Genomic DNA, 25,669 nt, shown 5'->3' with positions numbered 1-25,669 from the left:
TGCTAACATAAAGCAATATATCCACAGCAAGCTCCCACAAATAGCCATGAATAGATAATCAAAGATCTACCTGCACAATAAAGATCGAGGGATAAACATTGACCAGGACATGGAAAACTCAACTACAACATATAGGCTAGTGAACATCCACATTTACTAAATGGGTCCTTGGTTTAATGGATGAGCTGAAAGACAGCACTTCCAGCAACACAGCACTGCCTTGGTGCTGCAGTCATACAGTCATAGAAGACGGCAACAGACCCTTCAGATCAACTCATCCATCTCGTCCAAGATGTCTATACAAGCATGTCCCATATCCCTCTAAACCATTTCTATTCACCTATATTCCAAATGTCTTTCCATTATATTGTAGCTGCTTCTCCAGCCTCCTTGGCTCATTCCTTATCTCCACCACCATCGGTGTGAAAAAGCCGTAAATCTATGCCCTTTTAGACTTCACGACTCTGTGAAAAGGACTGTGATCACCTTCCATAACTACATCCCTCATGATTTTTATAAGTTTACCCCTCAGCTTTCTTCGTTCCATGAAAAAAATGTTCCATCCTGTCTAGTCTCTCTTTCAACTCCAACCCTCCAGACCCAGTAACATCCTTGTGAATCTTTTCTGCACCCTTTCCAGTTTAATGGCATCCTTCCTATAGCAGGGTGACTAGAACTGCACAGTGTCTCACCAAAGACTTGTTCAGTGGCTTAAGATGGACTATGGGGCTGGAGAGGGTCTTTCTAGTTTGAGATGACAAATGCTCTCCTCCGGGTTCTGACAACTCAGTCAGTGACTCGGATTAAAGCAGGTCGCAAGCACGATAGCATCTCCACAGCACACGCTCCTCATTTTGTGGTCTCTGTGGCAGAAACTTGAAAACACAGCATCCATTGCTGGGAATTCATGCTATAAGACAGCTGGAGAGATGAGTGAACAAGGGAGCAATAAGATGAAAGCAGAACTAGATTCTAAAGCTGATGCGTTGGGCAGAATCCAGGAATGAGTAGGTGAACCTATGTTGGGCATTTGTCGGCACTGGGCCTGTACTTACTGGAGTTTAGAAGAATGAGGGGGGACCTCAGTGAAACATCCAGAATAGTGAAAGGCTTGGATAGAGTGGATGTGGAGAGGATGTTTCCAATATTGGGAGAGTTTAGGGCTAGAATTAAAGGGTGTTCTTTTAGGAAGGAGATGAGGAGAAATGTCTTTAGTCATGGGGTGGTGAATCTGTGGAATTCTTTGCCACAGAAGGCTGCGGAGGCCAAGTCAGTGAATATTTTTAAGATTCTTGATTAGTAGAGGTTATATGGGGAAAGGCAGGATAATGGGGTTAGGGGGGAGAGATAGATCAGCTATGATCGAATGGCAGAGTAGACTTGATGGGCCGAATGGCCTAATTCTACTCCTATCACTTATGACCTTATAATAGGAGTTGCAATCATTAAACAAACTGGCTAAACAAACATGCGCCTATGTTTTCCAATGTGCCTAAATCGCTGATTAGCAGCAACCCATAACTAGGATGGTGTTGCTCCACACCATCCCATGCTGTTCACATCCACAGCCAATGTGTTCGCACTGGCTATTTTAGGACTATCTGCTATAATAGTTCGGACCCAGCCCCACGAGTAAATTTACCAGTGCGATTCGGCAACCCCAGTACAGCGGAAGTATGAGTGCGTGCTGAAAGCTTTGCTCCCCATTCTGGCAGCTACTAGACTGACTCATCTATATCCCATCTATATCCCACACCGTACAGCTCCATTTACTGGCTGGGTTAGGGGGCAGAGACGCAAGTCTCCAGAATCAAACACCATACCACTGAAGAAGGGTGTCGACCTGAAACATCGCCCACTCCTTCTCTCCACAGATGCTGCCTGACCCGCTGAGTTACTCCAGCATTTTGAGTCTATCTTCGGTTTAAACCAGCATCTGCACACCATGCCACTGCTAGTGCAGATTCCACATTGTCTGTCTCCAGTCACCACACTGCACAGCCAGTGTGAGGAAGGCACATTTATTAAAGTGGCAGAGGACTGGAGGAAAAACAATTCATCATTAATCAAAGGAGCATCCAGTGAACAGGAGCAAACTGGGGATGAATGAAAAAGAAAACTGACCTGAGGATAAACATTAGTTACAAAGCAAACTGTGAATCAGCAATGAGCAGCCTCACACAGCTGCTGACTGATGTCCGGTCCACTGCTGCCCAATAGTAAAGTACCGCTCCTCCACACTCCCACCCCATCTTTCCTGCGCCCTCTTTCCCATTTACTACTCCTCATTCATCTCCATTCTTCAGCTTCCTTTCCCATCAGATTCCACAACCTGCTGCCTTTTGTTCTCCCCCTCTCACCTCCCAATCTCCACCCCCCCCCCCCCCCCATCTGACCGTCATCTGCCAACACACTCCTCACCTGTATCAACCCATCACTTGCCAGCCCTTGGCCACCCCTCCCCTCCATCTTTACACGGGCTACATCCCCTCTACCCTGTCAGTCTGGATGCAAGGCCTTGGCCTGAAACATCGCCTGCCCATATTGCTCCCACACAGAAGCTGCCTGACTTGCTGAGCTCCTTAGACCGCTCTCCTTGTTTTGCACGCGATTCCAGCTTCTGCGGTCTTGTGTCTCTGAGCCACTAAAGTGTGAACACATTTGCACACTTCCAGCAGACTCTAAACTAAATGCAGGGTGGGATTGGAGAAACTCCTCTGCACATGTAATAGCAGTGGGGGATGGGGCAGTCCTGGATCGTGGAACGCTGGGCTGGTTATGGAGGGGGGAGTGGGGAGTGGGGAGGCAGGTGCTGTGGATGTGGGCATCAGGAACATTCCTGCTGCCCCTCTGTGTGTAGTGCTTCCTATCTCCCTCCTGCAGACCTGACGTACCCCATTGCTGTATCCCCCCCACCCCCACCCTGGAGCCAGTGCTGGCTCTCCACACGGATCAAACCCTGTCCCATTTAACCACCTCTATTTGCATCGGTGCCAGGAATTCACACAACCTTCAGGTCGCACCTATACAACTACTTAATTATTTAAAAAATAAGATTCCCCTTTCAGCAATGGTTTATTGTGACTGAGTAGGTCGTTTCCATGGCAACTCCAATATCAAAGAAACCTTGTCCCAGTTACAGACAGCTGAAAAATGTGTCAATTAGAGTCGTCACCAAAAGCAGGCTGCACGGAATCTCAGCAGGCTTGAGTCTTGTGCATCAGACAGTCACCTCTCCCCACCCTTGAACGACACTGTGGTCTGTAGGGAGAGGGAGCTGCATCTCCTTCATTAGGACAATGAAACACAACCTTATCTGTTTCACCGTCTGTAAGGAGATTGAAGGAATGTCCTTGGTGCATCACTCTGATGCTCAATTACAACAAACACAACATAAATCAAACTGTATGGAGGACAACATCAGTCTCTGGGCCCAGTGTCGGTCGGCACTCCCGTTATTCCCACTCTCCCACTCCTTCCTGCAGGATTGGAGTTGTCTCCTGTGAATGTTTCCAATTATATTTTACAAGTTTCAATGAATCTTGTTTTACTGCCCCCTCAGACAGTAATTTCATTCCAGTTTGGAAATCGCCACAGAGTGAAATTCCTCGTTACAAACTCAACTTCAAGCTGATTTAAAGCCAGTTGAGTGCCCCAGTCAGTGTCAGAGTGCCGGCTCCCACAGTCCATGTGTCCTTGGCAACGCCGGGCCCAGTCAAAGTGCCAGGGTGCAGGGGAAGGGAGACAGGGGGTAGGGGACAGGGGTAGGGGACAGGGGGAGGGGGACAAGGGGTGGGGGACAGGGGGTGGGGGACAGGGGGTAGGGGATGGGGGACATGGGGACGGGGGGAAGGGGACAAGGGGCGGGGGACATGGGGACGGGGGTAGGGGACGGGGATGGGGGGAAGGGGTAGAGGGTAGGGGAATGGGGGACAGGGGGGTAGGGGACGGGGTGTAGGGGAATGGGGGACCGGGGGTAGGGGACAGGGGAATGGGGGACAGGGGAATGGGGGCAGGGGGTAGGGGACAGGGGAATGGGGGACAGGGGGACGGGGGGTAGGGGACGGGGGACAGGGTGATGAGGGTAGGGGACAGGGGAATGGGGGACAGGGTGACGGGGAGTAGGGGGTAGGGGACGGGAGTAGGGAACACTTCCCCATCAGCTTCTCCTGCAGAGCCAGCAGTGTGTGAAGGACAAGCTGCTCAGACTTTCTGATCCCCTTTATAAGGAGTGGCTGCGATTCACAGCCATCTGCCCCGTCCACTGCAGTGTAATAGACAATAGACAATAGGTGCAGGAGGAGGCCATTCGGCCCTTCGAGCCAGCACCGCCATTCAATGTGATCATGGCTGATCATTCTCATTCAGTACCCCGTTCTTCAACTCTTTAAAGAAAGCACAGAAACAAATGTAGGCACAAAAAGCTGAAGTAACTAAGTGAAGTACTCCATCATTTTGAGTTTACCTTCGGTGTAAACCAGCATCTGCAGTTCCTTCCTACACAGAACAAATATACTTGGTAACTGTTAGCTGCTGATCAGTAGAGTTTCTCCAGTCTAGTTACAACAACTTTGTTTTTAACTGCTCACCATCTGTGCCTGCCCCAACAGCCCCACCATGCCCAGTTCCCAATGTTGGGGGAGTCCAGAACAAGGGGCCACAGTTTAAGAATAAGGGGTAGGCCATTTAGAACTGAGATGAGGAAAAACTTTTTCAGTCAGAGAGTTGTGAATCTGTGGAATTCTCTGCCTCAGAAGGCAGTGGAGGCCAATTCTTGAATGCATTCAAGAGAGAGCTAGATAGAGCTCTTAAGGATAGCGGAGTCAGGGGGTATGGGGAGAAGGCAGGAACGGGGTACTGATTGAGAATGATCAGCCATGATCACATTGAATGGCGATGCTGGCTCGAAGGGCCGAATGGCCTCCTCCTGCACCTATTGTCTATTGCCTCTTGCATCCCACTGGCAGCCCTTCCTCCACACGACCCTGGAATTCAATCCCTAACTCACCAGCTGCTCCCTCCTCTGTACAACGCTCCTCAAAACCTCAGTGTGATTCTTCATCACAATTTGCTTGATAGGACTCTATGAAGGCTCTGAGATATTTGACTGCAGTAAAGGATGAATTAACACATTACTTTTGTACTATTATCAAACCTTATATTCCCTGTGAAGCAGAAGTATTTTGCCCTGCAATTTGTTCAATCGTTTTCTGTTCATCTCTTGGAGACATGAGCTCTGGGTGAAACCCGCAGAGACCGTACGAGCTGCCCTCGTACGAGCAATACTCCCCCTCTTCTGAGTCACAGCCAGCGGGTAATTGATGACTCCCATCCCAGCCTAAAACTGCTCTCATTGACGAGGCAAGATGCAGTAGCAATGCTGGGAGCATTTCAATCAGCAACGCCTGGCAGTGTCACCGCCTCACGCTGCCCCCAATGTCATCATCTCAGCACAGGCAAGATTGGCTCGGAGTTTAGTTTACATTATTATTGTCACGGGCACTGAGGTACAGTGAAAAGCTTTTGTTTGTGTGCTATCCAATCAAAGAAAAGACTACACATGATTATATTCAAGCCGCTCAAAAAATGATAGATTGAAATTGCAAATTGGAGACTGGCAATTTTTTCTTGAATTAAGATATTGAAATAAAGAGGATAGGCATATGGATATGCAGGGAATGGAGGGATATAAACCAGGCAGAGGCAGAGGCAGAGATTAGTTTAACCTGGCATTATGTTCAGCACAGGCATTGTGCTGAAGTAGGGAGTAGGGGACGGAGATAGGGGACGGGGGGGTAGGGGACGGGGATGGGGACAGGGGACGGGGGACAGGGGACGGTGGACCAAAGGGTCTGTTCCTGGGCTGCACCGTTCTATGTCCTATGCAGAAACAGGGAACTGCAGAGGCCAGTTTACAAAAGGACAAAGTGCTGAAGTAACTCAGTGGGCAATACAGCATCTCTGGAAAACATGGATAGGTGACGTTTTGGGCCGGGACTCATCTTCAGGCTGACTGTGGCGGTGGGGGAGAGAGGACGAGCAGGATAAAGCCTGGCGAGTGATAGGTGGATACAGGTGAGGTTTTTATTTGATAAGCAATGGTTGGACAAAGGCCAAAGATGAAAAGACAAAATGTTGGAGGTAAGGATAAAAGAGTTGTGAAGTCAGGGAAAGGAATGTGGGGGGAAGGGGAGAAATGGGGGCGAGTGCAGGTGGGGCACAGAGAAGGGGAGAGATAAGGGTGGGGGGAGGGCAGTGAGGTTAGCTGTCTAAAATTGGAGAATGTGCAGGAACGTTCAGGAAGATGAGTGTTTGCCCTGTAAACAATATGTCCTGCCCATCGGAAGCAAATGAATTAATTGAGGCTTTTCACTGTACCTCAGTACACGTGACAATGATACCTAAACTCAATACTGGGAACATTACCCTGGGAGAAGGGAGTAGCTGGCTGACTTGTCATGCTGGTCACAGTCACTTCCACACCAGTAGCAAAACACGCATGAAAATCTCCAGCATCCTTCGAAGTCACTTAGTCACTACACAGATAACTTAAAACTGCAATATATACAATACTAAAAATAGAAATGTGACTGAGTGGTGAGGTTATATCATCAAACAGGTGGAGCAGGCTATTTATTGCATGGTGCACATTGGCAAATCCTATTTTGTAAAAACAGTCGCATTGCACAGTCTGAATGGGAGATGTAATCACAGGGAAAATTCATGAGAAAGAGACGATGACACTCAAAGTAAATAAGCTCTCATTTAACAGTACTTTGCACCACCTCAGGACACTGCAAAGCACTTTAGAGATACTTTAGAGTATATATAATTCAGTCATACAGCACAGAAACAGACTTTCAGCCCAACCTGTCCAATGACAACCTGATTCTGAAACTAAACAAATACACAAAGTGCTGGAATAACTCAGCGGGTCAGGCAACATCTCTGAAGAACATAGATAGGTGATGCTTCAAGTCGGGACCCTTCCATAAACATCACCCATCAATGGGGTCACGGAAAGAGCCTTCACGTCGCGGCCCTGTTTCCACCACCAGGCACAAGAAACGCAAGAAGCCATTGTTTGCAGATGCTGAGAAGTGTGTTCAGCGCTGGCTGAACAATTTCTAATCCTGAGACATGGACTCGATAAGAAGACCTATCCATGTTCGCCACAGATGGGACCTGACACACTGAGATCGATTTGAAAAGTCCGGGAGCAGAGCAAGGACGCCCGTTGGCTGAGCAGAAAAGTAAGTGCTAATTACAGTTGAACAGGCAGTTTAAAAAGAGCGCCAAAAGGAAGCTAGTAGTCAATTTGAAAAGTCCGGGAGCAGAGCAAGGACGCCCGTTGGCTGAGAAGAAAAGTAAGTGCTAATTTAAGTGAGAAGTCAGGTAAATTGGACAATCAGGCAATTTAATTGGTGATATAAGCAAGACTTGCAAAAGGGTGCAGCCCTGTTCAGGTGCAGCCCAGTGAGGGAAGTGCCCAGTGAAAAAAGTGCGAGTCTTCGGCGAGGAGGCTGAGGTGAGGAGGATACAATTGTTTTAAGCCAGAGCTGGTTATAGGCACAAGGTGATGGCGGAAAAGTTGGCGCAGTGTGTTTCCTGCAGGATGTGAGAAGACAGGGACGTCGCTGGAGCTTCTGGGAGCTACACCTGCAAGAACTGTGTCCAGGTGCAGCTCCTGAAGGGACGTGTGGTGGAGTTGGAGAGGCAGTTGGATGACCTCAGGGCCATCCGGGAATGCGAGAGTTTCCTCGACAGGACCTATTGTGAGGCTGTCACGCCAAGGGTCCAGGTCGAGCGAAGGTGGGAGACTGTTTCAGGGGGGAGTGGAAGTGGACGTGGACTACAGGAGACCCCAGTGGCTGTGCCTATTGCAAATAGGTATACCCTCTTGGGAACTGTCGGGGCAGAAGACGTTTCCAGTCCGAGTGGCAGACCTGTTGGCAAGGATACTCGACAGGGGAGACCGAAGTCTGGAAGAGCCGTAGTGGTCGGTGACTCCATAGTCCGAGGGACGGACAGAAGATTCTGTGGCAGCAGGAGGGACTTGAGGATGGTCTGTTGCCTCCCTGGTGCCAGGGTTCAACACATCACGGACCGGCTTCAGAAAATCCTGGTGAGGGAAGGCGATCAACCTGAAGTCGTTGTGCACGTGGGCACGAATGACGTTGGGCGGAAGAGGAAGGAGGTGCTACAGCGGGAGTTTAGAGAGTTGGGAAAAACACTGAGAAGTAGGATGTCGAAGGTGGTTATCTCCGGACTGCTACCGGTACCTCGTGCTGGTGAGGCCAGGAACAGAGAGATAGAGGGTATGAATTTATGGCTGAGGGACTGGTGCAGAGAGCAGGGATTTCGATTTCTGGACCACTTGGATCTCTTCTGGGCTAGGGGTGACTTGTACAAAAGGGACAGGTTGCATCTTAACAGCAGGGGGACAAACATTCTGGCAGGCAGGTTTGCTAGTGTGACACCTGTGGCTTTAAACTAAGTAGTGGGGGGGAGGGGTTAACAAATTGTGAATATGAAGATGAGGTAAAAGGGAATACAGGAGATATTGCAAAAGACTCTCGGAAGAATGGGAACAGAAGTTCTAGAGGGGAAAAGAAATTAAGGGCAGGGCCAATTGTGAACGATGTGAGAGGGGAGGTAAATACAGAAGTTAAAGTGTTGTACTTAAATGCGCGTAGTATAAAAAATAAAGTGGATGAGCTTGAGGCTCAGTTAGTCATGGGCAAGTATGATGTTGTAGGGATCACTGAGACATGGCTACAAGAGGACCAGGGCTGGGAACTGAATATTCAGGGGTACACAACGTATAGAAAAGACAGACAGGTGGGCAGAGGGGGTGGGGTTGCTCTGATGGTAAGGAATGATATTCATTCCCTTGCAAGGGGTGACATAGAATCAGGAGATGTTGAATCAGTATGGATAGAAATGAGAAATTGTAAGGGTAAAAAGACCCTAATGGGAGTTATCTATAGGCCCCCAAACAGTAGCCTCGACATAGGGTGCAAGTTGAATCAGGAGATAAAATTGGCGTGTCAAAAATGTAATGCTACGGAGGTTATGGGAGATTTCAACATGCAGGTAGACTGGGAAAATCAGGTTGGAAATGGACCCCAGGAAAGAGAGTTTGTAGAGTGCCTTCGAGATGGATTCTTAGAACAGCTTGTACTGGAGCCTACCAGGGAGAAGGCAATTCTGGATTTAGTGTTGTGTAATGATCCTGATCTGATAAGGGGACTAGAGGTAAAAGAGCCATTAGGAGGCAGTGATCACAACATGATAAGTTTTACTCTGCAAATGGAAAGGCAGAAGGGAAAATCGGAAGTGTCGGTATTACAGTATAGCAAAGGGGATTACAGAGGCATGAGGCGGGAGCTGGCCAAAATTGATTGGAAGGAGGCCCTAGCAGGGAAGACGGTAGAACAGCAATGGCAGGTATTCCTGGGAATAAAGCAGAGGTTGCAGGATCAATTTATTCCAAAGAGGTGGAAAGACTCTAAGGGGAGTAAGAGACACCTGTGGCTGACGAGGGAAGTCAGGGACAGCATAAAAATTAAGGAGAGGAAGTATAACATAGCAAAGAAGAGTGGGAAGACAGAGGATTGGGACTCTTTTAAAGAGCAACAAAAGTTAACTAAAAAGGCAATACGGGGAGAAAAGATGAGGTACGAGGGTAAACTAACCAATAATATAAAGGAGGATAGCAAAAGTTTTTTTAGGTACGTGAAGAGGAAAAAAATAGTCAAGGCAAATGTGGGTCCCTTGAAGACAGAAGCAGGGGAATTTATTATGGGGAACAAAGAAATGGCAGACGAGTTAAACCGTTACTTTGGATCTGTCTTCACTGAGGAAGATACACACAATCTCCCAAATGTTCTAGGGGCCGGAGAACCTAGGGTGATGGAGGAACTGAAGGAAATCCACATTAGGCAGGAAATGGTTTTGGGTAGACTGATGGGACTGAAGGCTGATAAATCCCCAGGGCCTGATGGTCTGCATCCCAGAGGTGGCTCTACTTAAGGAGGTGGCTCTAGAAATAGTGGAAGCATTGGAGATCATTTTTCAATGTTCTATAGATTCAGGATCAGTTCCTGTGGATTGGAGGATAGCAAATGTTATCCCACTTTTTAAGAAAGGAGGGAGAGAGAAAACGGGTAATTATAGACCAGTTAGTCTGACATCAGTGGTGGGGAAGATGCTGGAGTCAATTATAAAAGACGAAATTGCTGAGCATTTGGATAGCAGTAACGGGATCATTCCGAGTCAGCATGGATTTACGAAGGGGAAATCATGCTTGACAAATCTACTGGAATTTTTTGAGGATGTAACTAGGAAAATTGACAAGGGAGAGTCAGTGGATGTGGTGTACCTCGACTTTCAGAAAGCATTCGACAAGGTCCCACATAGGAGATTAGTGGGCAAAATTAGGGCACATGGTATTGGGGGTAGGGTACTGACATGGATAGAAAATTGGTTGACAGGCAGAAAGCAAAGAGTGGGGATAAATGGGTCCCTTTCGGAATGGCAGGCAGTGACCAGTGGGGTACCGCAAGGTTCGGTGCTGGGACCCCAGCTATTTACGATATACATTAATGACTTAGACGAAGGGATTAAAAGTACCATTAGCAAATTTGCAGATGATACTAAGTTGGGGGGTAGTGCGAATTGTGAGGAAGATGCAATAAGGCTGCAGGGTGACTTGGACAGGTTGTGTGAGTGGGCGGATAAATGGCAGATGCAGTTTAATGAAGATAAGTGTGAGGTTATTCACTTTGGAAGTAAGAATAGAAAGGCAGATTATTATCTGAATGGTGTCAAGTTAGGAGGAGGGGGAGTTCAACGAGATCTGGGTGTCCTAGTGCATCAGTCAATGAAAGGAAGCATGCAGGTACAGCAGGCAGTGAAGAAAGCCAATGGAATGTTGGCCTTCGTAACAAGAGGAGTTGAGTATAGGAGCAAAGAGGTCCTTCTACAGTTATACCCGGCCCTGGTGAGACCGCACCTGGAGTACTGTGTGCAGTTTTGGTCTCCAAATTTGAGGAAGGATATTCTTGCTATGGAGGGCGTGCAGCGTAGGTTCACTAGTTAATTCCAGGAATGGCGGGACTGTCGTATGTTGAAAGGCTGGAGCGATTGGGCTTGTATACACTGGAATTTAGAAGGATGAGGGGGGATCTTATTGAAACATATAAGATAATTAGGGGATTGGACACATTAGAGGCAGATAACATGTTCCCAATGTTGGGGGAGTCCAGAACAAGGGGCCACAGTTTAAGAATAAGGGGTAGGCCATTTAGAACGGAGATGAGGAAGAACGTTTTCAGTCAGAGGGTGGTGAAGGTGTGGAATTCTCTGCCTCAGAAGGCAGTGGAGGCCAGTTCGTTGGATGCTTTCAAGAGAGAGCTGGATAGAGCTCTTAAGGATAGCGGAGTTAGGGGGTATGGGGAGAAGGCAGGAACGGGGTACTGATTGAGAGTGATCAGCCATGATCGCATTGAATGGCGGTGCTGGCTCGAAGGGCTGAATGGCCTACTCCTGCACCTATTGTCTATTGTCTATTGATTCACCTCTGTCCCATTGTGAACATTGGACTTGCCTATTTGTCCCAAAACGCACACAAGCACACAGAGAAAATGCACATACATGCACATGGACAAACACACACACACATGGTCAAATACCCACACACACACACACGGGAAAATACACACACGGACAAATGCACACATACACATGCACGCACGTGGACAACTACACATGTGCACACATACAAATGCACACATGCGCACAAATACACACGGACAAATGCACACATACGCATACACGCACATGGACAAATACACACATGCGCACATGGATAAATACACATGTGCACATAGACAATTACACACACATACGCACACACGGTCAAGTATTTCTTCAATCTCATGTAGGAGCCAGTGTAGAAATTGTGTATAAATCTTCACCTCGATGTTCTAACTTGGCAGTTCATGAATATGCATCTCCTGCAAACTTCAAAACACTTTACACAGTGCTACGACAAACTTCTCCTCACATGATCCCTGCCTCTTGTTCCAGAGAAGGGAAGCCTGGGGTGTGTGTGTGTGGGGGGGGATTTAAACTCATGGCAAAGCAATGAGAGAAATGGTCTAGTAATGACCCCAGGTTGTGACAAACACAGAATGTGAAGAACTTAAGGAACCAGAGTGGAAAGCATTGAGCAAGGCAGAATCAATAAAAGAGCCAGGGTGACAAGAGTTGTGAGGGAGGACTGAGAGCATCATCAATCAAACAGCAAGTCTTTGCTTACATTCACTCCAGGAATGTCACAGGGTTGTTAAAAGAGATTTGATTGTTTGAACACGGTACAATCCTTTATCAGAATCGAGTGTCACGAAGAAAGAGAAGAAAAGGACTTTGTTAGAAGAATACAAAATTGACTAGTTTAAGAGGTTATAATTATTTGATTGATTTGTCAGTACTTTTGATAGTAAATATTAGCCATCTCTAGACTTCATTGTTAGTTTTCTAATAGAGTGTAGGTCCAGTACATTTATTTAGTGCTGGCTTTGGAGATTTCTGGCATGGAGTTGTATTCTCATTATAACTGGGCAACTGTTTTATAGCAAGATATCCTAGGAGACAATGGAAAAATAATTAATGTTCACACTACTTAATAAGCGTTTGTCTGCAGGATTGAGAACGGCATACAACCTCTCATCCTCACTCCTTGAGCTGTTCAGATATTTTCCCTCTTATCTTCACTAATTTGACACTCGGTTTGACTCACCACTCATTCGGAATCCATTGGAAAGCTGTAAACAGGCTGCCACCAGTTGCTATTGGGCAGAACTTGTGCAGAAAGTAACAATCAGAAATGTCCAATGAGGGTGTGAACAGGAACCGAGGGCTTTGACTTCCCCCTGAGAGAGAGGCTAATCTGCGGACAAACCCAATCTAGTTGGGAGAAATGTGCCAGGATTCGACTCAGTCACTGAGAACAACACATCCTTCTTCTTAGATAGTCCCTGGAAATTGAGAAAGGCTTACTTCTGCTTCTGGTTTGTAGGTGCTAAGGAAACTGATGGGGCCAGTGTAGGGACTGCAAACTGATGGGGCCAGTGTAGGGACTGCAAACTGATGGGGCCAGTGTAGGGACTGCAAACTGATGGGGCCAGTGTAGGGACTGCAAACTGATGGGGCCAGTGTAGGGACTGCAAACTGATGGGGCCAGTGTAGGGACTGCAAACTGATGGGGCCAGTGTAGGGACTGCAAACTGATGGGGCCAGTGTAGGGACTGCAAACTGATGGGGCCAGTGTAGGGACTGCAAACTGATGGGGCCAGTGTAGGGACTGCAAACTGATGGGGCCAGTGTAGGGACTGCAAACTGATGGGGCCAGTGTAGGGACTGCAAACTGATGGGGCCAGTGTAGGGACTGCAAACTCTTCCACAGAAAGGACAGGAAGAGCCTGAGGGGTGGGTGGATAATTCATTGATGTGTGGCGCGCTCCTTACACAAACCTCGGAGGGGTTCCCTGTAGGCCTGATACGTGGACACCAGGTAGCCAATGCCAATCTGAGAGTTGCTCCACTGTGAGCGGCCATGGGCAGGAAGGTCCAGGAGTCAGGGGCAATGCTGCATTTCCCCACTTTATAATTTATTGCATCGATTCATTTTGTCACGTGTACCAAAATACTTTGTTTGTGTGCTATCCAGTCAAATCATACAATCAAGTACAACAGGTAGTGCAAAGTGTGAAATGCCAGAGTGCAGAATACAATATTACAGCATTATTTCTAAAGTACACTGGATAGCAGGCAGCTAGCTGCTGCAGGTGTGGCCCTATCGTGGCCTTTTACAATAACACCAGCGTGATTTGTGTATTAACTGCGTGATAGAAAGGGGCAAATAAACAAGGGAATGATCGAGTCCCACACAGCGACAGACTGCCGCACTAACCACATGCAAAGCAGGCCGGGAGATATCAGCTCCAAGAATGAAGGAGAGCCTGGAAGCCATTTGCGTGGGAGTTAATCAATAACAGGTTTATTTAGCATGTCAAATTACTGAATGGGCTGGAAGCAGTTGCAGAGAAACAGGGAAAACTCTTCCTGCTGGTGAGCATGACTCCTGGGTCAGTGCAGACCTCTGACTGGTCAGTGCTTTGTTTTGTGCCCGCATTCTCTTGATCTAGGTTAGTTATTTTAAACTAACTGAGCAGGAGTCAAATATCTGAGCTGGAAAATATCAATAAGTGCTTACTTGCTTATTTGCTCCCTCATGCCCCACACACACACATGGACAGACACACTCACAGACAGAGACACACAGACAGACACACTCACAGACACAGAGACACACACACACACACTCAGACACATAGAGACACAGCCATACACACACACGGACAGACACACTCAGACGCACAGAGACACAAACATACACACACACGGACACACTCACAGACACAAACATACACACTCAGACACACAGACACAAACATATACACTCAGACACAGCCATACACACACACGGACACACTCACAGACACAAACATACACACTCAGACACACAGACACAAACATACACACTCAGACACAGCCATACACACACACGGACACACTCACAGACACACTCACAGACACAGAGACACAGCTATACACACTCACACACACTCACAGACAGAGACACAGCCATAGACACACTCACAGACACAGAGACACAGCTATACACACTCACAGACACACTCACAGGGGTTACTTTCTGCTGACCTACTGCACTGACAAGACAAGGCAGTTGTCAGTCCGATGACTGCCGCACTCTTCTTCTCTCTGCTCCCACTCCTCTCTTAGAAACTGCAGGCTCTGGGGCAAGAGCCAACAGGAATCACTTACCTTGAACACGTCCACTAGTGACTTCACTGCAGCTTATCTGAATAACACCACCAACCCTGACCTTGATCAGCTGACCTCCATCGCTACCACCCTACACACCATGCAACTGTGAAACAGCAGTCATGAGAAGGTGCACAGGGGCCGATCCACTGCAGGACGTCAATTGGCAGAAACTGCAGCTCGGATATATGGAGATAAGAATCTCTGACAACCACTCATCAGAGACAAGGGTCAGGCTTGTTCTCTGTTCCCAACGTCCCAAACAAAGTCAGTGAGGGATTCTCATCCGTGCAACTGTCTTGGCTGTTCCAATCACTCTCTAAATAAGGCTCCTGCTCTTGAATATTTTCCTCCAAACCGTTGCCCATGAGACTTCCATTTGCAGTTCCAATAATGGTTGTTATGGTAACTGGCCCACTTTCCTCAGCGACACTGCTCTCCCTCTGATCTATTGTCATTAATCCTCTCGCTCAACAGACTGATCTTCAACCACTCCACCTTCTCAAACCTTGGCTCCGTCTCCCAAAGCCCTCTGTCTCTCCAAAAATATGCATCTCATTCCCTACTGAATCTCCTCAATCCCTGCCACATCAAAACAATCCCCACTGTTCTCTTCACTCAAACTCTCCACTCCATAAGATGGGGTCCAATGCACCATCTCCATCACTTTGCTCCTGCACTGACAGCTGGGGCTTGAGCAACCAGTTCCAAAACTTCCTCTTCCTTGATCATAACCACCTGGTTTCAACAATCTTCTGCAGCCCCCTAATAAATACTGACTTTGGGCCTAATTAGCACCCCCTGTGGAGGTTTTTATCTGCATTTTCTATCCCATGCTGGTTTATGTTCTATTTTAATGTAGACATTTGTATAAAAAATATGTTAATTCTAAATATAAAATTTAAATGCATACTTTCCACATCAGTTGAGACATAATCTGGGCTGCATTAGTCATCGGGTTCGGCATCACCCCATCGGCCCAACTTGCCCATGTCTACCACAATCTCATCTACACTAGTCCCATTTGGCCCAAATTCCTCTAAACCTTTCCTGTCTAAATGTCTTCAATGTTGTTACAGTACCTGCCTCGACTACCTCCCCTGGCAGCTTGTTCCATATACCCACCGCCATCTGGGTGAAAAAGTTGCCTTTCGGGTTCCTATTAAATCTTTCCCCTCTCACCTTAAACCTATGCCCACTGATTGTTTATTCCCCTACCCTGGATAAAATACTGTGTTGGAGGGCAATGCTAAGGGAACGCCACACTGTTGGAGGGCAATACTGGGGGAACGCCACACTGTGGGAAGGCCAATGTTGAAGGGGCAGTGCTGTGGAAACAATCAGAAGAACTTCACATTAATAACCAGGGAGAACAGAGCTAAAGCAGGTACAAAGTGAGGTGAATAAACTCCTCCAAGGGCTAGGTTTTGGACATGAGGGAATGCAGGGCAGACAATGGGAAGCTGGTAAGGAGGACACTGAACAAACCAAGTGATAATACCACTGTGAAAGGCTCTGCGAGAGGGAATTCCAAGTAATGATTATACAATCTGGACTCATACGTTGAAGGTCACAAAGTGGTTTCATTGACATTTTAAATATATTTAGAGGAAAGATGAGCTATTTCTGTGACCAAGCAACCAAGTCAGAACAGAGTCAGCTCTTACAGGAGTACGGAAAGGAAACATCCCACACTCAGCGTGGCAAGTCTCGCACTCACTATCCATCAGTAATTAATGCGAGGACAACTATTAGGTTTATATCTGAGACTGATGGATTGTTGTTAACCAAAGTTGTTAAGGGATATGAGAAAATGCAGCAATGCGGTGGCACCAATCAGCAATCAATTGCACTCGGCACACAGCGAAGTGGCCTCCCCCTGTTTGTACTTGCCCACGTTGTGGAAATGGTGCAGGCAGCTGTTAAGAAACGAAGTGGAGGAGAGAGGAGATCACTGCTTTTCTAATATGTACCCTGGTTTTATGTTTCTATTCATCATAGTGACAGATATTAGTGGAGAACTTGGATAGTTTACCTCAATCAGCTGTAATAACACAATATTAGCACACCCTTTACTCTGCATTGACAATATTCCCCAACTCTAAAACCAATGAAGATATCCCCGTGTCCAAATCATTTAATATCAGAAACATAAAATGTACCACAACTGATCCTTGCAGAATACTGCTGTCCATGGGCCTCTAGTCAGAATAACTCTGTCTACTAGGGACAGACCTACTTTGAATCCAATCTACAAAATTCCATGGATCCCGTGTGTTTTATCTTCTGGATCAGCATACCACGAGGAAGTTTGGCAAAAGCTTCACGAAAATCTGATTATACAACATCCACTCCCCTACCCTCATTAAACATCTTTGTCACCTCCTCAAAAAATCCAAGTAAGTTTGTAAGACTTGACCTACCGCACACAACGCCACGCTGACTATCCCTAATGTCTATTCTTTTCCAAATATGAGTGCATCCTACCCCTTAAAACTTTCTCCACAATTTCTCTTCCACTGATGCAAGACTCAGCAGCCTACAGTTTTCTGGTTTTGTCTCTGCAGTCCTTCTTACAGAGGAACAACACTGCCATCCTTCATCCTCTGGGATCTTGCCTGTGGCTAATGAGGATGTAAAGATCTCTGTCAACGCCCACCACCCTCAATTACCTGAGATAAATCCCACCAGCACCATGGGACTTCTACACCTTAATGCTCATTGTGACCCAACACCTCCTGCTTCTTGATGTCAACGTCAGAGTACATCAGCATATTCCTGACCCACTGAGTTACTCCAGCATTGTGTTTTTATGTAAACCAGTATCTGCAGTTCCTTGTGCCTGATGTCACTGTTCTCCACGTCCTTCTCCTTAGTGAATACCGAAACAAAGTACATGTTTTATACCTCACCCATTTCCTCTACCTCCAGCTGTAATTCCTCCCTTTACCCTTCAGCTTCTGGTTGGGAGAAGGTAGGACCCTTACCCTTCAGGTCCTACCTTCTCCCTCGTTACACTCATGTTTTTATTGAACGTATACAAAGCTTTGGGATTCTCATTAATTGTGCCCTCCTTGGACATTTCCTGGACCAGTTTAGCCCTGATTCCCTGATTGAGTTCCCTCCCACTTCTTTAATAAGGCCCAGTCCGATTTCAGTTTACTAACCCTTGCATGGTCTGAAGGGTCTCGACACGAAACGTCAACTATTCCTTTTCTCCAGAGATGCTGTCTGACCCGCTGAGTTACTCCAGCTTTTTGTGTCTATTTTTGGTTTAAACCAGCATCGGCAGTTCCTGCCTGTACATCCTTGCATGTGATTTCTTTTTCTTTTTGACTAAACTTGCAACATCACTCGTCACCCAGGGTTCCTGAACTTTGATCTTTATTATCACAGGATCGTAATGACCTCAGCATCAGAATTGCTTTGTAGAATGTTTTGTTCTGTAAGCTATTTTCTCTATAATTCCAGTTCCAGAACAAGAAATTCTTCACTCCACGTCTTCCCTGATACAATACCAACCCCAACCCGATGGTGTCCATGACAGATTTTACCAGGGCACCTCGGCAACTGCGAGCCACAGTAAACGTCTCCAGCCCGGGAGCTGCTCTGCCTTCCGTCTTTCAGTAGCAGTGACATCCCATCGTGTGGATAACTCCACTCCGCATATTCCCGGCAACACTTGGAAAAAAGACCAGGCGAGAGGTATTTTCTTGTCTGCACACAAAGTGCCTCTAAAAGACACTCTCCAGGATTTGAATGTTTCTGCACTGGGAGCTCCGGGGGGGGGGGGCTCCCAGTGCAGAAACAGTGCACCTCGCACAGCCTGGCAAGGAACGGAAATCCTCCAGTGTGAGGCTGCTTCTCTAAGTGGTGTGATGCCAGGACAAGGGTTCCTGACAAGGCAGGCTTCACCGGGACCTGTTACACCCAATACCCCGGGGACTCCGCTCCCCACTGGCTCGCCCACTTCAGCCCAGGCTGCACTAGAGCCGGCAATGCAGGAGAGAGAGGGAGCTCGGCGGCTCAGGCAGTGGGTGGGCATGCGGAGGGTCCACATCTGCAGTGGGGGTGGGGGTGTGGGGGGGTCACTGTGGGGGGTGGGTAGCAGGAGCCCCTCTCACTCCTACCCCTTACCCCCATCTGCCGGGCCCCTCTCACTCCTACCCACTTCCCACTCGCATCCCCACTTACACCTACCCCTTACCCCCTCCCATCCCCTGCTTCCTCTCACCCCCATCCCCTCTCCCTGCTTCCTACCCCTTACTCCCCCTCCTCCTCTTACCCCCCCTCTCCCTCTTACCCCTTTCTCCCTTTCATCCTACCCATATCCCTCTCACTTCTACCCCCTGCTGAGTTCATCCAGCACTTTGTCATTTTTAGTAAACAAGCATTTGCGGTTCCTTGTGTCCCAATAATAAAAGTCAAGTCAAGTCAATTTTATTTGTATAGCACATTTAAAAACAACCCACGTTGACCAAAGTGCTGTACATCTGATTAGGTACTAAGGAAAAAAAATGAAACATACAGTAGCACGCAAACAGTTCACAGCGCCTCCTCAATGAGCCTCAAACGCTAGGGAGTAGAAATAGGTTTTGAGCCTGGACTTAAAGGAGTCGATGGAGGGGGCAGTTCTGATGGGGAGAGGGATGCTGTTCCACAGTCTAGGAGCTGCAACCGCAAAAGCGCGGTCACCCCTGAGTTTAAGCCTAGACCGCGGGTTAGTGAGTAGCCCCAAGTCGGCCGACCTGAGGGACCTGGAGTTAGAGAGGGGGGTTAGAAGATTTTTGATGTAGGGGGGGGAATGTCCATTTAGGGCTTTATACGTGAATAGGAGGAGCTTGAAGTTGATTCTGTACCATACAGGGAGCCAGTGGAGAGAGGCCAGAATCGGGGTGATGTGGTCCCTTTTACGGGTACCCGTCAGGAGTCTCGCTGCGGCGTTTTGGACCAGTTGCAGGCGGGACAGGGAAGATTGGCTGATCCCAGTGAATAGGGAGTTGCAGTAGTCTAGGCGGGAGGAAATGAAAGCGTGAATGATTTTTTCTGTGTCGTCGAATTGGAGGAAAGGTTTGATTTTAGCTATGGTTCGAAGTTGGAAGAAGCTGGCTTTTACCACAGCGTTGACTTGCTTATCAAATTTTAACGCAGAGTCAAATATCATGCCGTCAAACAGTGAGTCAAACAGCATCTATGGAGGCAAGGGGATGGTTGACATTTTGAGCTGAGTCCCTGCATCAGGACACCATCTATTCATTATCTGGTAATTTGACAAATTAACAAAATGTTTTTGTGTTATTGTGGGACAACGAAATACAAAAGTACAGGAAGTTCTGCGACCATGCCCATTTCCAGAGTCAAAGAAGAGTCTTGACCCAAACGGTCACCTGTCCATCCCCTCCACAGATGGTGCCTGTCCTGCTGAGTTACTTCAACACCAGGTTGTGGAAGGAGAGAAGGACAGGCAGGGCCAGAGGGATGGGGCGGCAGGCAGGCAGGGCCAGAGCGATGGGGCGGCAGGCAGGCAGGGCCAGAGGGATGGGGCAGGCAGGCAGGCAGGCAGGGCCAGAGGGATGGGGCGGCAGGCAGGCAGGGCCAGAGGGATGGGGCGGCAGGCAGGCAGGGCCAGAGGGATGGGGCGGCAGGCAGGCAGGGCCAGAGGGATGGGGCAGCAGGCAGGCAGGGCTAGAGGGATGGGGCGGCAGGCTGCTGCTGCTGCTGGTAATTCAGATGCTTGGTCACATGTACGTTTAATGGCAGAAGTGTGTGTTGGCTGTTGTTTATAAGAGCATGTGGCCTTTTTTGTGTTGTTCCTTCTTCTCACCCTTTTTCAGCCTCTGTACTTGCTTAAAACCTGCTCAACCTGTTATTTCTCTAAACACCTCCTATTCTGTTGGCAGCTCATGGAGTAGGAATGCTTTTCTCGTCAGAGACCGTACCTGATGTGCTAAGTTTTTCCAATGTTTTTTATTCCATATTTCCATCATCCACTGGATTTTTACTTTATTTGTGTTTATTATTCTGACACTGACCTCACCCGCTCTATCACGCACCGGGTTAAGGTTCGGGTTAGTCACAACCCACTCCTCCAACTGTGGCTGCCCAAATCCCACAGGATTTCACCCTCTCCAACCTTTGGAAAGCACGTTAATAGGCAATAGACAATAGGTGCAGGAGGAGGCCATTCAGCCCTTTGAGCCAGCACCACCATTCAATGTGATCATGGCTGATCATTCTCAATCAGTACCCCGTTCCTGCCTTCTCCCCATATCCCCTGACTCCGCTATCCCTAAGAGTTAAATCGGCAGTGATTCAAGTGCACCCGACTAATTGTCGAGAAGCTGATTCAAGAGTGGAAATCAATCCATTTATGTAAAGCAATCTGATCTAGGCCACCAGATTCTGTATTTCTGATGCTGGAGTTTTTCACAGTTCACAGTTCAAATTAAATTGTTGGAAACATTTCAGTGCTGTGAAAGTTGACTGGCTGCAATCCTCCTTTCCAAGTTGAGAGAATGACCTCAGATGGTTGTCTCATCTGTGCACCTCAAACCGTGTGAGGTGTTGAACTCAGCACGTTCCTCCTCACGCTCATACTATGCTCAGCAATGGTTCAATGGTGTTTGCACAAGGGTACATGTGCACACGCGCATTCATGCATGGACCTCATGCTGGGGAACCAGTGCACAATGGTGGCACAGTCCCAGCACGAGACCACGGTTAAATTCTGACCTGGGGCACAGGCTTTGCATATTTTCCCCCAGGTCTCATGGGTTTCCTCCCCGTGCTCCAGTTTATTCCTGCTTTCAAATATATGCAGATTGCTATGTAGGTAAGAGGCAGAATAGAGGGGAATTAATGGGAATATGGAGAGAATAAATAAATGGGTTTAATGCAGAGTTAGGGAGGCTATTCGTCGTCATTGCGGGTACCTGTAGGCATCTGAGAGCAGCGGAGATCAGCACACATACATCTCACCAGCAACTCTTCCTCGTAACTGTGAAGGCATGCAAGGCTCACCACACTCACTCACGCACAAATGCACTCCCCTGCAGACTGCTGAGTGAGGATGTAAGCAAACACACAAGCAGTTTAAATCCATATGCGTAAATCCATGCACACTTCTCAATATCATATACGACTGCGATGCAATTTACCACGCACTTGGCAGTAAAAATTTACTAATTCCATTATTCAACAACAGTAAGAGACAAATGACAGGAGTGGTTCATAATTGCACCATTAAGAATGCACTAACATGCTGAAGGGTCACCAACAGCTTGACAGTTATAGATAAATAATCACAGGGTGAATTTACTGTTCAAATGTAAGAGCTTGTGTTAGCAATGTGTGACTAAACCATTCCCTGCATGAATCCCAGATCCAACTCCCAGTCATGCTTATTATGTGATCCATAGTGGGTTACAATTAAAAACGCTACAATTTGTGGGCACAAGAGATTGCAGATGCTGGAACCAGGAGCAAAAAGCAGACTGTTGGAGGAACTCAGGGGGTTGGGCAGCATCTGTGGAGGGGAAGGGGAAGAGGGGGGGTGTGTGTGCAGGTGGACGTTTGCAGAGATGTGTGCTTGTAGATGGGGGGTGTGTGTGAGAGAGAGGGTGGGGTGTGTTTATAGAGGGTGTGTGTGTGTGTGTGTGTGTGTGTGTGTGTGTGTGTGTGTGTGTGTGTGTGTGTGTGTGTGTGTGTGTGTGTGTGTGTGTGTGTGTGTGTGTGTGTGTGTGTGTGTGTGTGTGTGTGTGTGTGTGTGCGTGCGCGTGTGTGTGTCTGTGTCTGTGCGTGTGTGTGTGTGCGCGTGTGAGACTGCGTGTGTGTGTGTGTGTGTGAGACTGCGTGTGAGTGTGTGCGCGCGTGTGTGAGACTGCGTGCGTGGGGGGGGGGGGTTCAGTGCCATGGGGTAGTGTGCGTTGTTAATGAAACATGAGGTGCCGCCCGGCTGCTACTTTACAAGGCACTAATTCAATTCAGCCGTTCGGATGACATAACAAACTGCAGGAGTTGAAGCAGAGATTGAATTATAGTTTCTGCATAAACTGGTGGCTATTTGCTTTATACACACAAAATAATGGGCAGCTAGATGTATAAAGATCATTTCATTCGCTTAAACAATTCCGGCTGACATTTTGAGATTACAATACAGGGTGGAAATGTTGCATAAAGGTCTCAACTCTTACAATACAGATCCAATTACCTTTTCCCCAATGGCTCCATAGGTGAAAGCACCACCAGACATGGGTGCTAAATACTGGGCAAAGCACACAGCCTTTGATGAGCCAAGGAACCCAAAGTAGGTGTGGCAATTACCCTCAGAGCCCTGAGGCAGGAGAATGAGGGTGAGAAACTGTCAGAGAACTGCTGAAACCTATCAAATGCCACCTATAGTAGTGTGTTTGTGTGAGAGTATCTGTGAGTGTGTGTGTAAAAATATCATTGAGTGTGTGTGTGTGAGTGGCTGTGAGTGTGAGCGTGTGTGTGAGTGGCTGTGAGAGTGTGTGTGAAAGAGAATGTGTGTGTGTGTGTGCGTGCGTGCGTGCGTGCGTGCGCGTGTGTGTGTGTGTGTGTGTGTGTGAGAATGTGTGGGTGTAGGTGTGGTGTGAGTTTGTATTGGCCAAACATACATGCGATGCCTTCACTGTAATGAGGAGTGTGAATACCACTTGGTTATAAATAAACACACCCAGCTAACTAATGTCCAGTAAGGGATGAAATCCACTGCCCTCGCTGAGTTGTCTGTGATAGACTCCAGACTCACAACACTCTTCTGAAATGGCCGAACAAATCACATACTTCAAGGGCAATAGCTACCAACTCAGGAAGCGGACAGCATTCCCAGTAGAGGAGGCACACAGCATCAATGAATGCGAACTCTCGTCAGCTTCCTCACTCATACTGCCAGACCCGTGTCACAGCCACTGTAACCAGGTGCTTCTTCTTGACCAGCAGAACCTCTCTCCTGCTCTCTCCCATTGTGGAGTGTGTGGTACTCTTGAGCCTTTCCCTCTGCCTAGGTCTCACCTGTGGCAAAACAACATGAAGCATAAAACCAGGTGAGGCTGCCTGGCTCTTCATCGAGGAGTTAGAAACAGCTTTGTCTTTGCGTCTGTAGGTCTAGTCAGGAAATGGGGACGTGATTTTGGAATGGTGTTACTGAAATAGAATGGAGAGAAGACAGTTCTATTTCAGTGACATCATTCGAAAATCAAGTTCCCATCTCCTGACTATACCTACAGATGCAAAGACAAAGCTCTTTACAACTCCTGGATGAAGAGCCGGGCAGCCTCACTTGGTTTTATGCTTCATGTTGTTTTGCCACAGGTGAGACCGAGGCAGAGGGAAAGACTCAAGGGTACCACACACTCCACAACGGGAGAGAGCAGGAGAGAGGTTATGCCGCTCAAGAAAAAGTGATAGAGGTAACAGCACGCTTATGTTTCTGTATGAAGGTAGGGATATGACAACTCTCTGTAACACTAATTCCTATCTTACAATAACTGTGAGAGGGTTTAGCAACAGGGACTCTGACAATATGCTCAGTGATACAGTTGTAGGCAATTGCTTCCCAAACATGTTGTGTAGAGGTACAGGTAAGTATTTACACTGCACTTTCAGATATAATGATAATCTCAATACAAAATTTAAGAAATTAAACAAAATTATTGGTAATCAATCTTTAAGTTTAATTAAACACCATTCAGCAGGACTGTTCCACTCTTAGTTGTTGGGAAGATGAGTTGCTAACTGTCGGAGGGGAATTTTGGAAGATGATATTAAAGATGTTAAAGCAAAAAAATCATGTTTGGCTAGTTTGTTGGAGTTCTTGGTGTAGTGGATAATGGGAAACTAGTGAATGTACTCTACTTAGATTTCCGGAAGCCATTTGTCGAGGTGTTGCATTAAAGCTTGTTGCAGATAATAAAAGCTAAGGAACAACATGCTGGCATGGGCATAAATGGCCCTTTTGTGGTTGCCAAGGTGCAGTGAGAGTGCTGGGACCTCAACACTTCACAACATGTAAAGGCACCAAAGGTATAGTTGATCAATCTGTTCTTGATACAAAGAAAAATAAGTTATGATGAGGAAATAAGGAGGCTGTAAAAAGATATAGGGCGGTAAGGTTATGGATAAAAAAAGATGCAATGGAGCATAATGTGCAAAAATGTGAAATTTGTCATAAAACAAAATAAAAAAGCATATTTTCCAAATGACATGGGATTACTGAGTTCTGATGCAAATGGGAACTGGGTGTCCTGATGCATGATCTGCAAAAGGTTAGTGAGCAAGTAATTAGGAAATCTAACAGCATGTTATCATTTATTGCCAGGAGAATTGAATTGAAAAGGGAGCAGGTTTTGCTTTCGTTATAGAAGGTATTGGTGAGCCCACATCTGAGTTGTATGCAGAGGATTGGTCTCCTCATTCAAGGAAGAATGTTAATGTGTTGGAAGCAGTTCAGAGAAGGTAACTGGGAGAATAGATAAGGAAAAACAGTGAATGTGGTGCGCTTACATTTTCAGAAAGCTTTTGATAAACAGCCACATGAAAGGTTAGTGTGTGAAATTAAAATGCTCAGGACTGAGTGTGGACTGGTGTGGACTGTATACTGGGTGCCCGGCAGGAAACAGAGTAGGGGGAAATGGATGTTTTCGAGAGGACATCGCTAGTGGGGTGCTGCATGGATGGCTGTGTCCCAGCTACTCATAGCGTCCAATAATTAGGATGAAGGAAAAGGACGCAAGTT

The 25,669-nt window shown here is 47.2% G+C and overlaps 1 protein-coding gene across 9 annotated transcripts in view; it reads right to left on the bottom strand.

Moving 5' to 3' along the window:
* LOC144610915 (neogenin-like) overlaps positions 1 to 25,669 on the bottom strand; it is a 139,008-nt gene that overhangs the window by 60,021 nt on the left and 53,318 nt on the right. The window lies entirely within an intron of this gene.

This window comes from Rhinoraja longicauda, chromosome 38, assembly GCF_053455715.1.
Source record: "Rhinoraja longicauda isolate Sanriku21f chromosome 38, sRhiLon1.1, whole genome shotgun sequence".
Classification (NCBI taxonomy): Eukaryota; Metazoa; Chordata; class Chondrichthyes; order Rajiformes; family Arhynchobatidae; genus Rhinoraja; species Rhinoraja longicauda.
Note: the sequence above shows the minus strand (reverse complement) of the source record. Positions and strands in the feature narration are given on the sequence as shown.